This window comes from Hippopotamus amphibius, chromosome 1, assembly GCF_030028045.1.
Source record: "Hippopotamus amphibius kiboko isolate mHipAmp2 chromosome 1, mHipAmp2.hap2, whole genome shotgun sequence".
In the NCBI taxonomy this organism is placed as follows: domain Eukaryota; kingdom Metazoa; phylum Chordata; class Mammalia; order Artiodactyla; family Hippopotamidae; genus Hippopotamus; species Hippopotamus amphibius.
The window spans coordinates 12,762,194-12,777,989 of NC_080186.1; the positions used below are offsets into that span (position 1 = coordinate 12,762,194).

Below are 15,796 nucleotides of genomic sequence, written 5' to 3' on the forward strand. Positions count from 1 at the left end.
CTAAACATTTAAACTGCTAATTAAAAAACCTCACATCGTTCAGAGCTATTGGCCTACAGAGTAAGCAAACAACTGTGTGTGGGTTGGGAGCGTTTAGCTTTGGAGTGGTTTTTGTAACTCTGTTTACATTAAAAAGGACAGAAGAGTGTGTTGCATTGACAAGGTCCCATTCTTTCCTATGAGCATATATAATCCTCGCTGTCTGTGAGTCTCTTGAATTCAATGTCTTTCTTTTAGGTGAAAATACTAACTTTGCTGGTTTCTGAACAGGAGAGGTGATATTTCTCCAGTCCTTGTTGCGAGGGGTTTATGATGTTACAACCCCTCACTTCTTCCTTAAGAGAGGATGGCGTTGGAGTGCTGAATACTGATGAAATGATCAGCACTGAAAGACCTTCTTACAGCAGTTCTGCACAAGTCTTTGTATTTGTCGTCACAATCTGGAAATGGCCTCTAGGTTCTGTGCCCCCTCTTTGCTGAGAGGAGCGAACAGAAAGCTCAGGTTGTTGTCATTCGCTAAGGAGCGGAGGTCAAAGTAGTATTTGACATAAACACTGGTAGGAACATTAATATTAAACTGAAGTAGCTCCAGAAAGTGCTTTTCCATCTCATTCCAAAGTTACTATTGCACCCTCAGCAGGTAGTTGTGCAGTACTAAACAGAACGCAAACAAATCTGTAAATGAATTTATGTTCAGGATCATGCTTAAAGTATTCCTCTGGAAGCTTTTCTTGTGTGAGTGGATGTGATCTCTCATCAAAAATATCCAGGGATCTATTTGCATCTCTGTTCTTTATGTGGTAATATATTGCTAAGGTCACACATCCGTTTGAGATTTGCTCCGGAAAATTGTGCTTGCCCTTGGCTGGTCAGAAGGGTTTGATTCCAAAGCAAAATCTGCTGGTGTTGGAGGGTTGCCTGCAGAGGTGGGGGGCAGCTGTGGCTCACCGAGGAGACAGGGGCACTGGCAGCAGGGGTTCTGAGAAGTGCTCATTGGCTTGAGCCCTCCCTGAGTCCACCATTAGCTCCACCAAAGAGCCTGTAAGCTCCAGGGCTGCATCGCCTCAGGTCAAAAACCATGAGCAAGTTTTAATAGAAACAAGGAACAGCAGAATCAGACTGGCAAACACCTCAGATATTGGAATTAGGGTGTTCATATTAGGAAATAAAGGTGCTAAATAATTTAAACAAACAAAAGGAAGTATTGAAAGTATCAATGGGGACTTCCCTGGTGGTGCAGTGGTTAGGAATCCACCTGCCAATACAGGGGACACGGGTTCGAGCCCTGGTCTGGGAAGATCCCACATGCTGTGGAGCAACTAAGCCCGTGTGCCACAGCTACTGAGCCTGCGCTCTAGAGCCCATGAACCACAACTACTGAGCCCACATGCCACAACTATTGAAGCCCTAGTGCCTAGAGCCTGTGCTCTGCAACAAGAGAAGCCACTGCAATGAGAAGCCTGTGCACTGCAACGAAGTGTAGCCCCCACTCACCACATCTAGAGAAAACCTGTGCGCAGCAATAAAGACCCCAGGCAGCCAAAAATAAAAATAAATAAATAATAAATAATTCTTAAAAAAAAGAGAAAGTATCCACATGGCACAAGAGACTATTAAAAATGATCAGGAACAGTTTCTTATATAATTAAACATATATTTACCATATGAGCCCAATTCCACACTTAGGTATTTGCCAAAGAGAAATGAAAACATATGTCCTGGAAAATTTGTATGTGAATGTTTATAACAGTTTATAATATCCGAAACCTGGAAATAAACAAATTGTAGTCTATAATGGAATACTACTTAGCAATAAAAAGGAACAAACTATGGATGCTTTCAACTACCTGAATTAATCTCAAAAATATGTGGAGAAAGAGAAGATAGATACAAAAGAGTACAAACTGTATGATTTAATTTATATGAACTCTTTGAACTGGGAAAAACCAATCTATAGTGAGAGAAGGCAGATTAGCGGTTGCTTGGGACTAAGAGTAGAGATGGCAAAATGACACAAGGGAAATTTTGGGGGGTAATGGAAATGCTCTATGCTTTGATTGTGATGGTGGTTACATAAGTGTATACATTTGTCAAACCTCACCAAACTGTACACTTAAAAGAGATGCATTTATTATATGCAAATTTTAGGCAATATAATTACACCTCAGTAAATTTTATGTCAGTAAATTTCAAAACTAAAATGGCAATTATCAGGCAGTCTGAAAAAGACAGATTGAACTTCTTGGAGATGAAATACATAAAATTGAAATAGAAAATACAATGGATAGGTTGAGTGTAGATTAGACACAGCCGAAAAGAGAATTAGCAAACTGAAAGACTGCTAAATAAATCTCCAGATTGCAACACAGAAAGACAAAGAGATGAAAATTACAAAATGGAGTTTAAGAGAATGACATGAAAAATCTAAAAGAAATCAATTCAGAATTCTAGATAGGGACAATAGGGAGAAGAAAGAGAAACATTTTTCAAAGGAGTAATGGCTGAGAATTTTCCAGAATTAATGAGAGATGAATCCTCAAATTCAGAAACCCAACCAGGAGAACTTAAAAGAAATATCTATCTTGACAGTTATATTGAAATTTCAGAATATCAAAGATAAAGAGAAGACTTTTCTAAAGCAGTTAGAAAAGTCAGATCACCTACAAAAGAATAATGATTAGGCTGATAATTGACTTTTCATCAGACCGAGGCAGTAGAATGAGACCTTCACAGTGCTGAGAAAAATAGCTATTGACCAGAACTGGATACTTAGTGAAACGATCTCTGAGGAGTGAGGGGGATTTTCAGGCAGTTTCAGATCAAGAAAATCTGAGAGTTTAGCTCCAAATGAGACACACTAGAGGAACTCATAAAGGATATACTGCAAAAAGAAAGAAAATGATTTTAGAAGGGAAGTCTGAGAAATAGATAAACATGCCAAACATGTGACTAAATTGAATTATACACCAAATCTGTAATTAGTGGTGGTGATGTCTTTTTTGAGAGCTTAAAATATATAGTAGAGTGAAAATACCAGACAATAGTAGCATGGTAAGTCAAGATGGGTGATCAGATTTAGAGCTTTCTAGGCCTGCTTTATGATTTTGGAGGAGAATGAATGTAGTGATTTATTATGTATGCTTTAGGACAGAAGTCTGCAAAATATAACGCTTGGGCCAAATCAGGGCCGGTGCCTGTTTTTATAAATCCAGTTTTATTGGCATACAGCCATGCCCATTTCTTCCTTTTTTTAAAAAATTTATTTGATTATTGTTGTATTTATTTTTGAATGCTTTGGGTCTTTGTTGCTGCTCATGGGCTTTCTCTAGTAGTGGTGAGTGGGGGCTACTCTTTGTTGCAGTGTGAAGGCTTCTCATTGCAGTGGTTTCTTTCGTTGTGGAGCACAGGCTCTAGGCACTTGGGCTCCAGTGGTTGCAGTATGAGGGTTCAGTAGTTGTGGCTTGAAGGCTCAGTAGTTGTGGCACACAGGCTTAGTTGCTGCGCGGCATGTGGAATTTTCCCAGCCCAGGGATTGAATCTGTGTCCCCTGCACTGGCAGGCAGATTCTTAACCACTGAGCCACCAAAGAAGTCCCCATGCCCATTCCTTCACATGCTCTCTATGGCTGTTTTCATGATCAGTTGCTACAGAAACAGTATGGTTCACAAAGCCTAAAATATTTAGTATTGGGCACTTTGTAGAAAATGTTTGCTCACCACTGCTTTTAAGTTTTTAACTATAGAAAAAACAGAAATAGAGGATATAATATTTAAACAAACAGAAGGGGGCAAAATCATGGGGAGAAAACAATCCAAAAGAAAAGAAGGAAGAAGAAAAAAAAAATTTTAAAAATATCAAGAAAATAGAAAGTACAAAGTAAGATGGCAGAAGTAAATCCAAATGCTTCTAGTCACTGCCTGATTCTCTGCTTCCATTTCAGCAAAGCTCTGCAAAGGTGGCTGCATGCACAGTTTCCACACCTTTTCTCTCACCTTTTCCCCAAATACTGCAGTGAGGTACTTGTTCCCATGGCCCACTGTTCCAGCTCTGGTCAAGGGTACCAATGACCTCCACATTGCTGAGCCCAGTTGTCCAGATTGTTCCAACTGGAGTCTCATGCATGGAAGGGTCTCAGATGCCCAGATGTGGGTTCTCTCCACTCTTGGGGCATTGGGCAGGGCCCCGGGTGGCCAGAGGTCCCAAGTTGGTCACCTTCATCCTTGACAGCCTTGTCTGTTTCCCTGGGGGTCACACAGATATTGGTGTTTTCTGTGTGTGCCGTAACTTGGAAAAGATTGGGAGGCTTGGTTAAGGTCCATAGTCAATCCCTTTCTTAGACTCGTCTGCAGCATTCCACAGCTGATTATGCCCCTTCTGGAGACACTTCTGCTTCTGCGACATGCCCACTCTTCCTTGGTCTTCCTCCTACCTCCCTGGCTGCTCCTTTCCTCTCCCCAACCTCTAATTATTGGAGGGCTCGACGACGTGGCCCTTGGGCCTCACCTCTCTTTTATCTACACCCCCTAGGAGCTCTTATCCAGGCTCCTGGCTTCAAAACTGCTGACAACTCCCACATTCATATCTCCGGCCCAGCCCCCACCTCTGAACTCCAGTCCCCCGCTGCCACGCATCACCTCTTGAGGGTCTGATTGGCACCTCAGTCACAACACCTGCAAAACCATCCTCCTGCTTTACAGCCCTACAAACCTTTACCTCCTCCAGACTCTCAGTGCTAATTCCATGCTTCTGCTTACTTACACCCTAAACTCGGAGTCATATCTGGCTCCTTTCTCTCTCTCACACCCCATGTTTGATTCTTTAGTGAACCCTGTCAGAACTGCCTCCAAAAAATAGTTTCAATCTGACCACTTTTTCCCGCTCCACTGCTTGTTTCTGGCTGGGATTATTAACACTGTCTCCAACTGGTCTCTCTGCTTCCACCCCTGCCTCCCTGTAATCTGTGGTCAGAAAGGCATCCAGAGGGATTCTGTTTAAATTCTTCCAAGGATTCCGCATCTCACTCAGATGAGTAAACCCTTCCTTTGGCCTCAAAGTCAACACAATTCTACCTTCTACCTTTCTGACCTCATCTACTAGTACCCTGGTCCTTTCCCTCTACCCGCTGGCCATGCTGGTCTCCCAGCAGGTCCTTGAATGTGTCAACCAAGCACCTGTCTCAGGGCTTTGCACATCCTGTTCCCTTTCCTGGCACTCAGATCCCCCATTGCTTGTTCCCTCACTTCCTTCAAGTCCTGCTCTAGTGTCACTCTGCTAGAGGGGCTTCCCGGCCCCTGTATAAATCAGCAACCTTGCCCTACTCTATGATGTTGATCACCATATCTTATCAGTGCTGATGATGGCCTTGATCACCTGGTTGGCCAACTGTGTGTTGGTTAGTTTTCTCTACTTGTTATGGGTTGAATTGAGTCCCCCCACCCAAATTCACATGCTGAAGTCCTAACCATCGGGACTTCAGAATGTGACCTGATCTAGAGATAGGGTCTTTACAGAGGATCCAATCAGGTTAGAATGTGGTCACTAGGGTGGGCCTTAATCCAATATCTCTAGTGACCTAATAATAAAAGGGGCAGTATGGGGACAGACACACATACAGGGAGAATACCACGTGAGCATGAAGATGGCCATTTGCAAGCCAGGGAAAGAAGCCTGGAGGAGATCTTTTTCTCACAACCCTCAGAAGCAACCAACCCTGCTGATATCTTAACTGTGGACTTCTAGGTTCCCAAACTTGAGATGAGAAATTGCTGCTGTTTAAGCCACTCAGTTTGTGGTACTTTGTTAGGGCGGCCCTAGGAAATCAACACACTGCTATAAAGTCACTCTTTTCCCCATTTCCATCTTCTACGCATTGGAAGAAAGCCATTATGTGCAGCCCACACTTAAGCTCTACCTCCTTGAGGGGAGAGTATCTACATAAACTACTTGGAATTCTCATCCATGGGCAATGCATGTTTTAGTCACTTGTTTATTATCTGTTTCCCCCAACCAGACTCTAACTCCCGAGGCCATGGATTTCAGCTCTCTGGTTCACTGCCAAATCCTAGCACCTAGAACCTAGCACCTAGGCACATAGTAGGCACCTGAATATTTGGAATGACAACATAATGAGTCAGCAATGACAATAATTAGAAATGGACTATATTATCTAGTTTAAAGCCATATATTATCAGAATGGGTGAAAAAAGCACACTTTTGTACTAAAGAAATTCCCAAGATTCTAAATCACAGGAAGTTTGGAAAGTAAAAGAATAGAAAAAGACATGCCAAAAGAAAAGCCAACCCAAAGGAAGCTGATATGGTGTTAGTAATTGTGGATATAATATTATTAGGAAACAATAATGAATTATGTTTATATATTATATACGTATATATGCTGTCAAAGAAAAAAAATCAGTCCATCTAAGAAAGAAATGGAAAATTTTATTTGAGCCAAGTTGAGGATTATAAACTGGAAAGCTTCAAGAAGAGTTCCGCCCATTAGAGGTCAAAGCGCTGTTACATGTGCTTTTGAGACAGAGGGCTTTACGTTAAATGATAATTTGCACAATCCAGATCTACAAGTACAAAGTGGTGGGTCATCATGACCCCTTACAAGATTAGGAAAGAATGTTATCTTTTAAGGAGTTGTTTTGTAGGTGCTGGGAGAACCTTCTTTATGGTTGAGCATAAAGTATTTCTGGTATTTCTGCAGGTGGGGAGGTTTTGTAGATGCATAATGCAGATACACAATGCACAGCAGAGGGGAGAGAGGAGGCCAAGAGGCAGAGACAAATTTTTATGTTTAAATTTTCCTTGACTTGCCTTAGAATATGAATTTTTATTTCATCAATATATATATATAATGTATGTATACATTATATATGCAATAACGTAATATATTATTAATATATAATTATATACTAATGTATAAATATAATACATAATTAATAAATATAATTGTATATAAATATATAACATACATTATTAATAAATATGATAAAGGAATTACCAGATAACGTTAAAATGTTCAATACATTGGAAAGCTAGAAGACATCTGAACTTGTATGGTTTAATAACATAAGTTCAAAATATACAAAGCTGAGTTTCCTGAGTTTTCTTTATGCCTGTATATCCCAGACTGGGTACCAGAGAAGCCAGCAACCCAGAAACATCAGACAAAAATACAGACAAAAAAGCCCCACAAAAGCCTGCTATTTTTAGCCAAATGACCAGGGAAAGGGCAGCTGAGCAAGGCTGGAAGCTTTTAGACATTAACTGCCTATTCCAGCCAAACAACATAGAAAAACTGTGACCCCAGGCTTACCTTTACAGCAAAGGATGAGTAGGGGACATTGATGTCCATCTTTGTCAGACTCTAAGGAGGTGCCCCAACTGCTCAGCTGTGCTGGTGTCAGAGGAAGCTGAGGAGCTGGGACTTTCATCCTCACTGGGTGTTAATGAGGTGCCTCCCTGATGCTGTGATATTGGTGGAGACCACGTGAGGGGGCCTGGTCTTCCACCACCCTGCTGTAATGAGGGACTCCTTCTCATTGAGGTGGTGTCAGAGGCGGTCTAGAAGAGGGTCAGGACTTTCACTACCATCCAGGGTAATGAGGCCAATCCCCACCCCCATGGTATCAGTAGAGACCACATAGGGAGCAGTAACAAGTCACCCCTGACCCTCCCAGCCTAGCGGGGAGCCTAAAATCCTAATCACACACAACAGTGATCAGGAAATCCTTGCCTACAGTTGTCAATAGAAGCTAAATAGGGAACCTGTACTTACATTTCCACATGGCAGCAGTGAGGTGGCGGCCCTCTGTCTCCACTGCAGCAGTATCAGAGGAGCCCTGCTATAACATACTATTTAAATAAGATCCAGAGTTTCATAACACAACACCCAAAATGTCCAGGTTTCAGTAGGAAATTATTTGTTATACCAAGAACTAGGATGATCTCAACCTGAATGAGAAAAGACAAACAACATACACAGATGCTGAGATGATAAAGATATTAGAATTATCCAACAAAGTCTTTAAAGTGGCTATCATAAAAATGCTTCAAAGAGCAATTGTAAACACTCTTGAAATAATGAAAAAAATAGGAAGATTCAGCAAAGAAATAGAAGATATAAAGACGACCCAAATGGAAATTTTAGAACTTAAAAATACAATACCTGAAATGAAAACTCAGTAGACGGGCTCAATAGGAGAGTGGGAAAGACACAGGAAAGAATCAGTGAACTTGAAGATAGAACAATATCAGTTATCTAAGCTGAACAAAAGAGAGAAAATAGAATGCAAAAAAGTGAACAAAACTTTAGGGATGTGTAACACTATAATAAGAGATCTAACATTCAGTCATTGGAATCACAGGAGTGGAAAAAGAGGGCTGAAAAAGTACTTGGAGAAATAATGGGAAAATTGCCCAAATTTGACTAAAGACATAAACCTACAGATTTAAGAGCTGTGGGGATCCCAAAGAAGATACATCCAAAGAAATCTATGCCAAAACACATTAGAGCCAGACTCCTGAAAAATAAACAGAAAAAAAAAAATCTTGAAAGTAGTGAGAGAAATGATATCTTATCTATGGAGAAAACAACTTGACTGATAGTAGATTTGTCATCAGAAACCATAGAAGCCAGAAGAATGTGGCAGATTTGTCAAGTGCTGAAAGAAAAGACCTGTGAACCAGAATTCTATATTAGAAATAACATCTTTCAGGAATGAAGAAGAAAGCAAGACACTCTCAGATGAGAGTAAACTAAGAGAATTTGTCACCAGCAGAGGTATCCTAAAATATGTTATCTAAAAGGAAAGGAAATGATAAAAGAAGGAATTTTGGAAAATCAGGAAAGAAGAAAGAACGATAGAAAGAGCAAAATTATGGTAAATACAATAGACTTTCTTCTTTTGAGTTTTCTAAATGATGTTTGATGGTTGATAACCAGCAGTATCAGAAATTGTAACACCGTCTGGGAGCTCCCTGGTTGTCCGGTGGTTAGCACTCTGCGCATTCACTGCTGAGGACCCAGGTTCAATCCCTGGTTGGGGAACTAAGATCACACAAGATGACGCACATCACAGCCAAAGGGGGGAAAATTGTAACACTGTCTGATGCGATTCTCAATGTGTGTAGCTAAAATACTTAGGACAATTTTATATTATAAATGGGGAGTAAAATAACAAAAAGGGAGGCAAGCTATACTTCATTAGAGCTTATAAAGTGACAATACCAGTAGATTGTGTAAGTTATGTACAGTGGATCCTTGAACAGCACGGGTTTGAACACCATAGGATTTTTTCAATAAATATATATTACAGGACTACATGATCTGAGGCTGGTTGAATCCACAGACATGGAAATGCGGATATGGAGGGCTGACTGTAAAGTTATACATGGACTTTCAACTGTGCAGAGGGTTGGTCCCCCTGACCCTGTGTTGTTTAAGAATCAACTACGTATAATGTAATACCTAGAGCAATCGTTAAAAAAGTTATGTAAGGAGATATAATCAGAAACACTGTAGATAAACCAAAGTGGAATTCTAAAAAATGTTCAAGTAACCCACAAGAAGTTAGGAAAAAGAAAATAGAAAAACAAAATAAAATGGCAGACACAAACCCTAACAGATCATTACATTACATTTAATGTAACTGCCTATATTAAAAGACAGAGGTTTGCAGAGTGGATTAAAAAAAAAAACAGCTATATGCTGTCTATAAAAAATTCACTTCAAATATAATGATGTAAGTAAGTTGAAAGTAAAAGGATGGAAAAAGATATACCATGCCAACATTAATAAAAGAAGGCAGAAGTGGCTATATTAATATGAGGTAAGATAGACTTAAAAGCAAAGAAATTGCCAGGGACAGAGAGGGACATTACATAATGATAAAAGAGTCATTTCACCAAGAAGACATAGAAATCCTAAATGTGCATGCACCAATCAACAGAGCTACAAAATACATGAAGCAAAAATTGATAGAACTGAAAAGAAAAGAGGAAAATCCACAATGATAGTTGGCGACTTTAACACTCTCTCAACAACTGATAGAAATGAGCAGTTATAGAAGAACTCAACCACACTATCAACCAACAGGATCAATTAACATGTATAGAACACCCCACCCCAAACCAGCAGAATATACATTCTCTTCAAGGACCAATGGGACATATGCCAAGACAGATCATATCCTGCATCATAAAACAAATCTCAAAAAGTTTAAACAGACTGAAAACACACAGAGTGTGATCTCTGATCACAGGGAGATGTAAATAAAAATCAATAACAAAAAGATAATAGGAAAATATTCAAATGCTTGGAAATGAAATAATATACTTCTAAATGATACATGGGTCATAGAGGAAGTCTTGGGGAAATAAAACATAAATTAAACTGAAAATTGAAATACATCATACCAAAATACATGGGACATGCTGAAAGCAATGCTGAGAAGGAAATCTATAGCACTAAATGCTGACATTAAAAAAGGGAAAACGGGGAACTTCCCTGGTGGCGTAGTGGGTAAGAATCCACCTGCCAATGCAGGGGACACAGGTTTGATCCTTGTTCTGGGAAGATCTCACATGCTGCAGAGCAACTAAGCTCGTGTGCCACAACTAATAAACCTGTGCTCTAGAGCCTATGAGCCACAACTACTGAGCCCTGAGCCCACGGGCTGCAACTACTGAAGCCCATGTGCCTAGAGCCTGTGCTCCACAACAAAGAGTAGCCCCCGCTGGCCACAACTAGAGAAAGCCCATGTGCAGCAACAAAGACCCAACTAAGCCCAAAATAAATAAATAAATAATAAAATTTTTAAAAAAGGGAAACATCTCAAATTGATATTCTAAGCACAGAAATTAGAAAAAGAAGAACAAAAAGAAACCCAGGGCAAACAGAAGGAAGGAAAAAATAAAGATAAGAGCAAAATCAGTGCAACTGAAAACGGAAGAACATTATGGAAAGGCAATGAAATAAAAAGCTGCTTCTTTGTAAAGGTCGAATAACAGAGTTGAGGGGTGGAGAAGGCACACGTTATCAACATCAGGAATGAAACCAGGAATATCAATACAGACCTGCAGACATCAAAAGAATAATACGGGAATAGTACAAACAGCTCCACACACAGAAATTGGACAACTTAGATGACATGGACCACTTTCTCGAAAAACACAAACAACCAAAATTCAAGCAATACGAAATAGGTAATTTGAATAGCCCTGTATCTATTAAAGAAATTGAATTCACAATTTAGAAACTCCTGAAAAAGACATCTCCTGGCTCAGATGGTTTCACTGGAGAGTCCTACCAAACATTTGAAGAACTAACACCAATCCTACGTAATTTTTTATAGAAAACCTGAAGAGGTGAGGTCCTTCCTCAATTCATTTTTTGAAACCAGTATCACCTGGATATTAAAATATAGGAAACTAAAGTGGATTGAACTCTGAGAATTGGAAAAGTCTACTAGAGTGGGGGGATCTTGACACATCTCACTGACTGATAAAGCAGACAAAAAATCAGTACTCAATAGAAGATTTGACTAATTAACATATGTGTAACCGGGCATCAACTATGGACAAACACACATTCTTCTCAAGCACAGGGAACATATGTGAAAACTGGCAATATGGATACCAGCCATAAAGCAAGTCTCAACAGAATCAAAATAAATTGTATTATCCCGACCACATCCTCTGACTCTGATGCAATTAACTTGGAACTCAGTCAGGATCATAAGAAAATTCTGTTTATTTGAAAAACTTAAAAAGTCTTTTAAAGAACTCATCCATCAAAGGAGACATGGATGGAAGTTATGAATTGAGCAATAGTAAAAAGACATATGAAAACTCAGGGACTCGGCTAAAATGGTTCTTAGAACAAAACACATAGTCTTAAAGGTTTGTGGTAGAAAACAGGAAAGTCAAAAAGCAATGAATTAAGCACTCAGCTTGAGAAGTCAGAAAAATAAGATTGACCCAAAGAAAGGAAAGATAAATGCAAAAGCGAGAGATGGTTTAAAAAAAAATGGGAGTTTTAAAATTCCAAAAGTTGGTTCTTGGAAAAGATTAATTAAACTGGTAAACTTCTGACAAGATTCATTGGGAAAAAAGAGAAAGGCCTAAACGAAGAGACTTAACGAGGCAGGCACAACAGAGTGTGAAGATTTACATAGAAAATGCAAAGAAACCACCTCAGTGCTTGGGGTGGGGAGACAGGTACCATCTTAGACCTACTGGCCTTTGAATGACCCCAAGAGGGGAGACACCCATGTCCTATGATCTTTCTAGGAGCCAAGCTTCTGAAGCCAGCCTTCACACTCCTACAGGCAAACACACAGGAGCCCAGGCCTCCAGAGAGGTGCCTGCTGCCTCTCCAAAGAAAGCCCCTAGGGTCAAAATCTCTTCCTCTCATACCTGCTTCCTCACTCTCCTCTTCTTGGGAGGTAAAAGAGCTCTCAGACTATCACAAGGCTGTACCAAGATGCATTTCCAAGCAGCTACACCATTTTACATTCCCACCAGCTACATATGAGGGTTCCAGTTTCTCCACATCCTAGCCAACACTTGCCTTCATCTGTTTCTTGGTAGTAGCCATCCTAATGGGTGTGAGATGGCATCTCATCGTGGTTTTGATTTGCATTTCCCTGCTGACCAATGATGCGGAGCATTTTCTCGTGTGCTATTGACCATTTGCGTCTCTTCTTTGGAGAACTGTCTACTCAAATCCTTTGTCCATTTTGTAATTGGGTTTTCTTTTCAATGTTGAGTTGTAAGAGCTCTTCATATAGTCTAAATATTAGACCTTAGATATATGATTTGCAAATATTTCCTCCCATTCTGTGGATTTTCTTTTCACTCTTTTGATATTGTCCTTTGAATCACAAAAGTTTAAAACTTTGATGAAATCCAATTGATTTCGTCTTTAGTTGCTAAAATGAAATTTAACTGAAAAGAAAATATAGGCAAACAAATGTGAAAACTTAGATGAAATGGACAAATTTCTAAAAAAAATGTAACATCCATTACAACCAGCGGTGTGCTGGTAAATGCTTAACAGTTGCCTTTCCAAACCAATCAAACACACATACACAAACAAAATCTGCTCATTTGTAGCATTTACCAATTTCTATGGTGTAAATATTCCCATCACAGCCAGTTTCATGTTACCAATACAGCTATATACCAATATAGCATCACTGAGTGCAGAGGCAGCCTCCAGCACACCGCTGAGTTCTAACACAAGAAATGGAAACCTGCCTTGTCTTCCTGCAAGTGAGGCACGCCCAAGCCACCCTCCACTGTGGCAATCACTGATGTTGCCGCTAGTGAGGGATGACCTTGGTTGGGGTCCCGCCAGAGAGGGGCAGCCCAGGAACTCACACCTACTCCTAGCCTGACTCTTTCCGAGGACTGTTACTGAGAATTGGTCCCATCTGAAACTTTGAAACTAAGCAGGCATGTGTAGACTCATGCATCACAGAATGTCAGTGACCAGCTTTTGGCAATTGCAGCTCAGAGAGGGCCAGCAACGTGTCCAAGGTGGCACAGCAGCATATGGCAGAGTTCAGCTGGAACTCAAGCTTCCCATTCCAGCCTTGAAACTATGCAATTTTGAGTCTGGCCCATGAACCCTCTTCAGCTGGGCCCCTGAGCATCTCACGCTGCTGTGTGGAAACCTGAGGATGCCAATGGGATTGCGCATAGACCGAGGCCAGGTCTGGCTGTCCTCGCTGCTCCCTAAGCCTAGGGAGCCCCATGGGCTGGGCTATGACTGGGGATGGGGGTCAACAAGGCCACCTTTGAGCCCTGGGGAGAGCCCAGCCCCCGCAGGACCAAGTCAGAAGGATGAGGTTTCCAGGAGGCTCTGGCCACACCCTAGAGGAGGCGGACATCCCCTTGGGCCCTTCTGGAGGCTGCAGGTACAATGGAGAAATAAAGCGTGGGATTCAGAAGCAGACAGAACTGGGCTGGCGATCTAGCTCCCCATGTAAGTGCTGCGTGACCTTGGGGGCAAAGAGTCTCAATATCTTTGAACCTCTGTTTCCTCTCATAAAGATGCCCATCTCACAGCAGTGTGAGGCTCGAATGAGGTAATGCTCAGGTGTTCTCTCTGGGCTGGCATACAGGAGGTGCTCAATAAACAACAAGTTCCTCTCCTCCCCCAGCTGTCTCAGCTGGGCCTTTTCCCTGCTTAGGGCATTCTGCTGGCTGGCCGAATGGGAGTGGGCAGAGAGGTGAGGTAACTCTCCAAGCTCCACGACCCCCATCTTGGCAGATTCCTACCGTGGCCAGGACCTGCGTCGGCCTCCTCAGGGGATGCTCAGGGGCAGGGCCGCAGAGCCAGGAGTAGAGGGTCCAGCCCCAAGGCGATCCCAGAATACCCCCAATATAGAAGATCTTTCTGACACCTGAGTTGTCCCCGCAAGGACAGCTTGAGCTGAAGAGCTGCTCCACCTGGCCCCAGTGCTGGCGAGAGCCGTGGCCAGGGGTCAGGGGACCAGTGGCAGGTCCAGTCTCTGCTCCTGATGTGCTGTGTGACCTTGGGGAAGTCATTGCCCTTCTCTGTTCCTTACTGTTAGCTTCTGTAAAAGGCAGTGGTTGGGTCACTGCAGCCCTGGGGTCCCTCTGGCTGTTATCATTGGAGATTTCCAGCCTCCACCTAGCTGTGGCTTTCAGAGAAGTGGCCTGGGCTAGGGCTGCACACCAGCAGGCGTTCTCCTCGGCTCACGCAGGAGCAGTGCCCCAGGCTCCCTGGGCCAGACCAATAAACTAGGCTCATAAATGTCTGGCAAGGCAGCAGGGCTCCTGCAAATAAAAAGTGTTTTCTAAACAGGATTGAGAAAGACCTGCTCTGGGCAGCCCTGAATCAGGCCTTTGCAGGCACAGTGGGGCAGAGGGCGTCCAGCTGCCCAGTCTTCCTAGGCCAAGGCATGGGGAACCAGCTCCTGTAGTCATCCACCTTGTCCCCTGCCTCTCTCCTTCCCTCCGCATATAAACTTAGGCTCTAGTCTTGCCTTCCTGTGTGGCCTTGGCCCTTCTCCTACTGGGCCTCCGTTTCCCCATTTGTCAAACGGGGTGGGGGCGGGGGCGGGAATCCTTGGCTGGCCTTGCTCCTGGACGGTGTTGAGACTTAAGGGAGACAGCGTGTGAAAGCCCTTTGCCAGAACTGAGCAATTGTGCTGTGTGAGGGTGACCTTCCCAATAGTGCAGGTCCCTTCCACAGACGGAAAGAGTTTCCTGAGGGATTCCTCCATCAGACTGGAGATTCCTCCAGGACAGGGGCTGTGCCTTCCCTGTTAGATCAGAAGTTTCAAAACAGAGGGAAAGAGGGGCGTTGCCTAACCCTTAACTCCTGTACGGTAGGAGCTGTATTTCCCCATCAGACTAGGTGATCTGTGTTGTCAGGGATTATACCTCCCCATCAGATGGGAAGCTTCCCCAGCGTGATAGCTGAGAGGAAGCCCCTGAGGTCAGGAAGTTTGTCTCTCCTCTCAGTCTGGGGGTCCTGCAGAGCACGGGCTGGGCCTCCCCCTTTAGACTGGGGCCCCACTGTCCTCCTCCATCTTTCTCCTTCCCAGCCAGCTCCCAGGAGGCTTGTGTTGTGGGCAGCTGCTGGGTGTGGGGCTGGCCCTTGGGGACCAACGCTGGCTGTCAGGGAGAAAGGAGGCCACGTGTGGACTGAGGGGAAGTGGAGCAGGAAGTGCGTATTAAAGCAAAGCAGTGGCTTGGAACGAGGTGCCCACCCTGCCAGGCCATGCTGTCACTGAGAGCTCAGGGCAGAGGG

General features: G+C 42.6%; 1 pseudogene; it reads right to left on the bottom strand.

Annotated features, from left to right (window-relative positions):
* Positions 1–261: 261 nt before the first annotated feature.
* The window catches only part of LOC130852453 (cyclin-Y-like protein 1), a 28,610-nt pseudogene continuing 13,075 nt past the window's right edge, over positions 262–15,796 (bottom strand).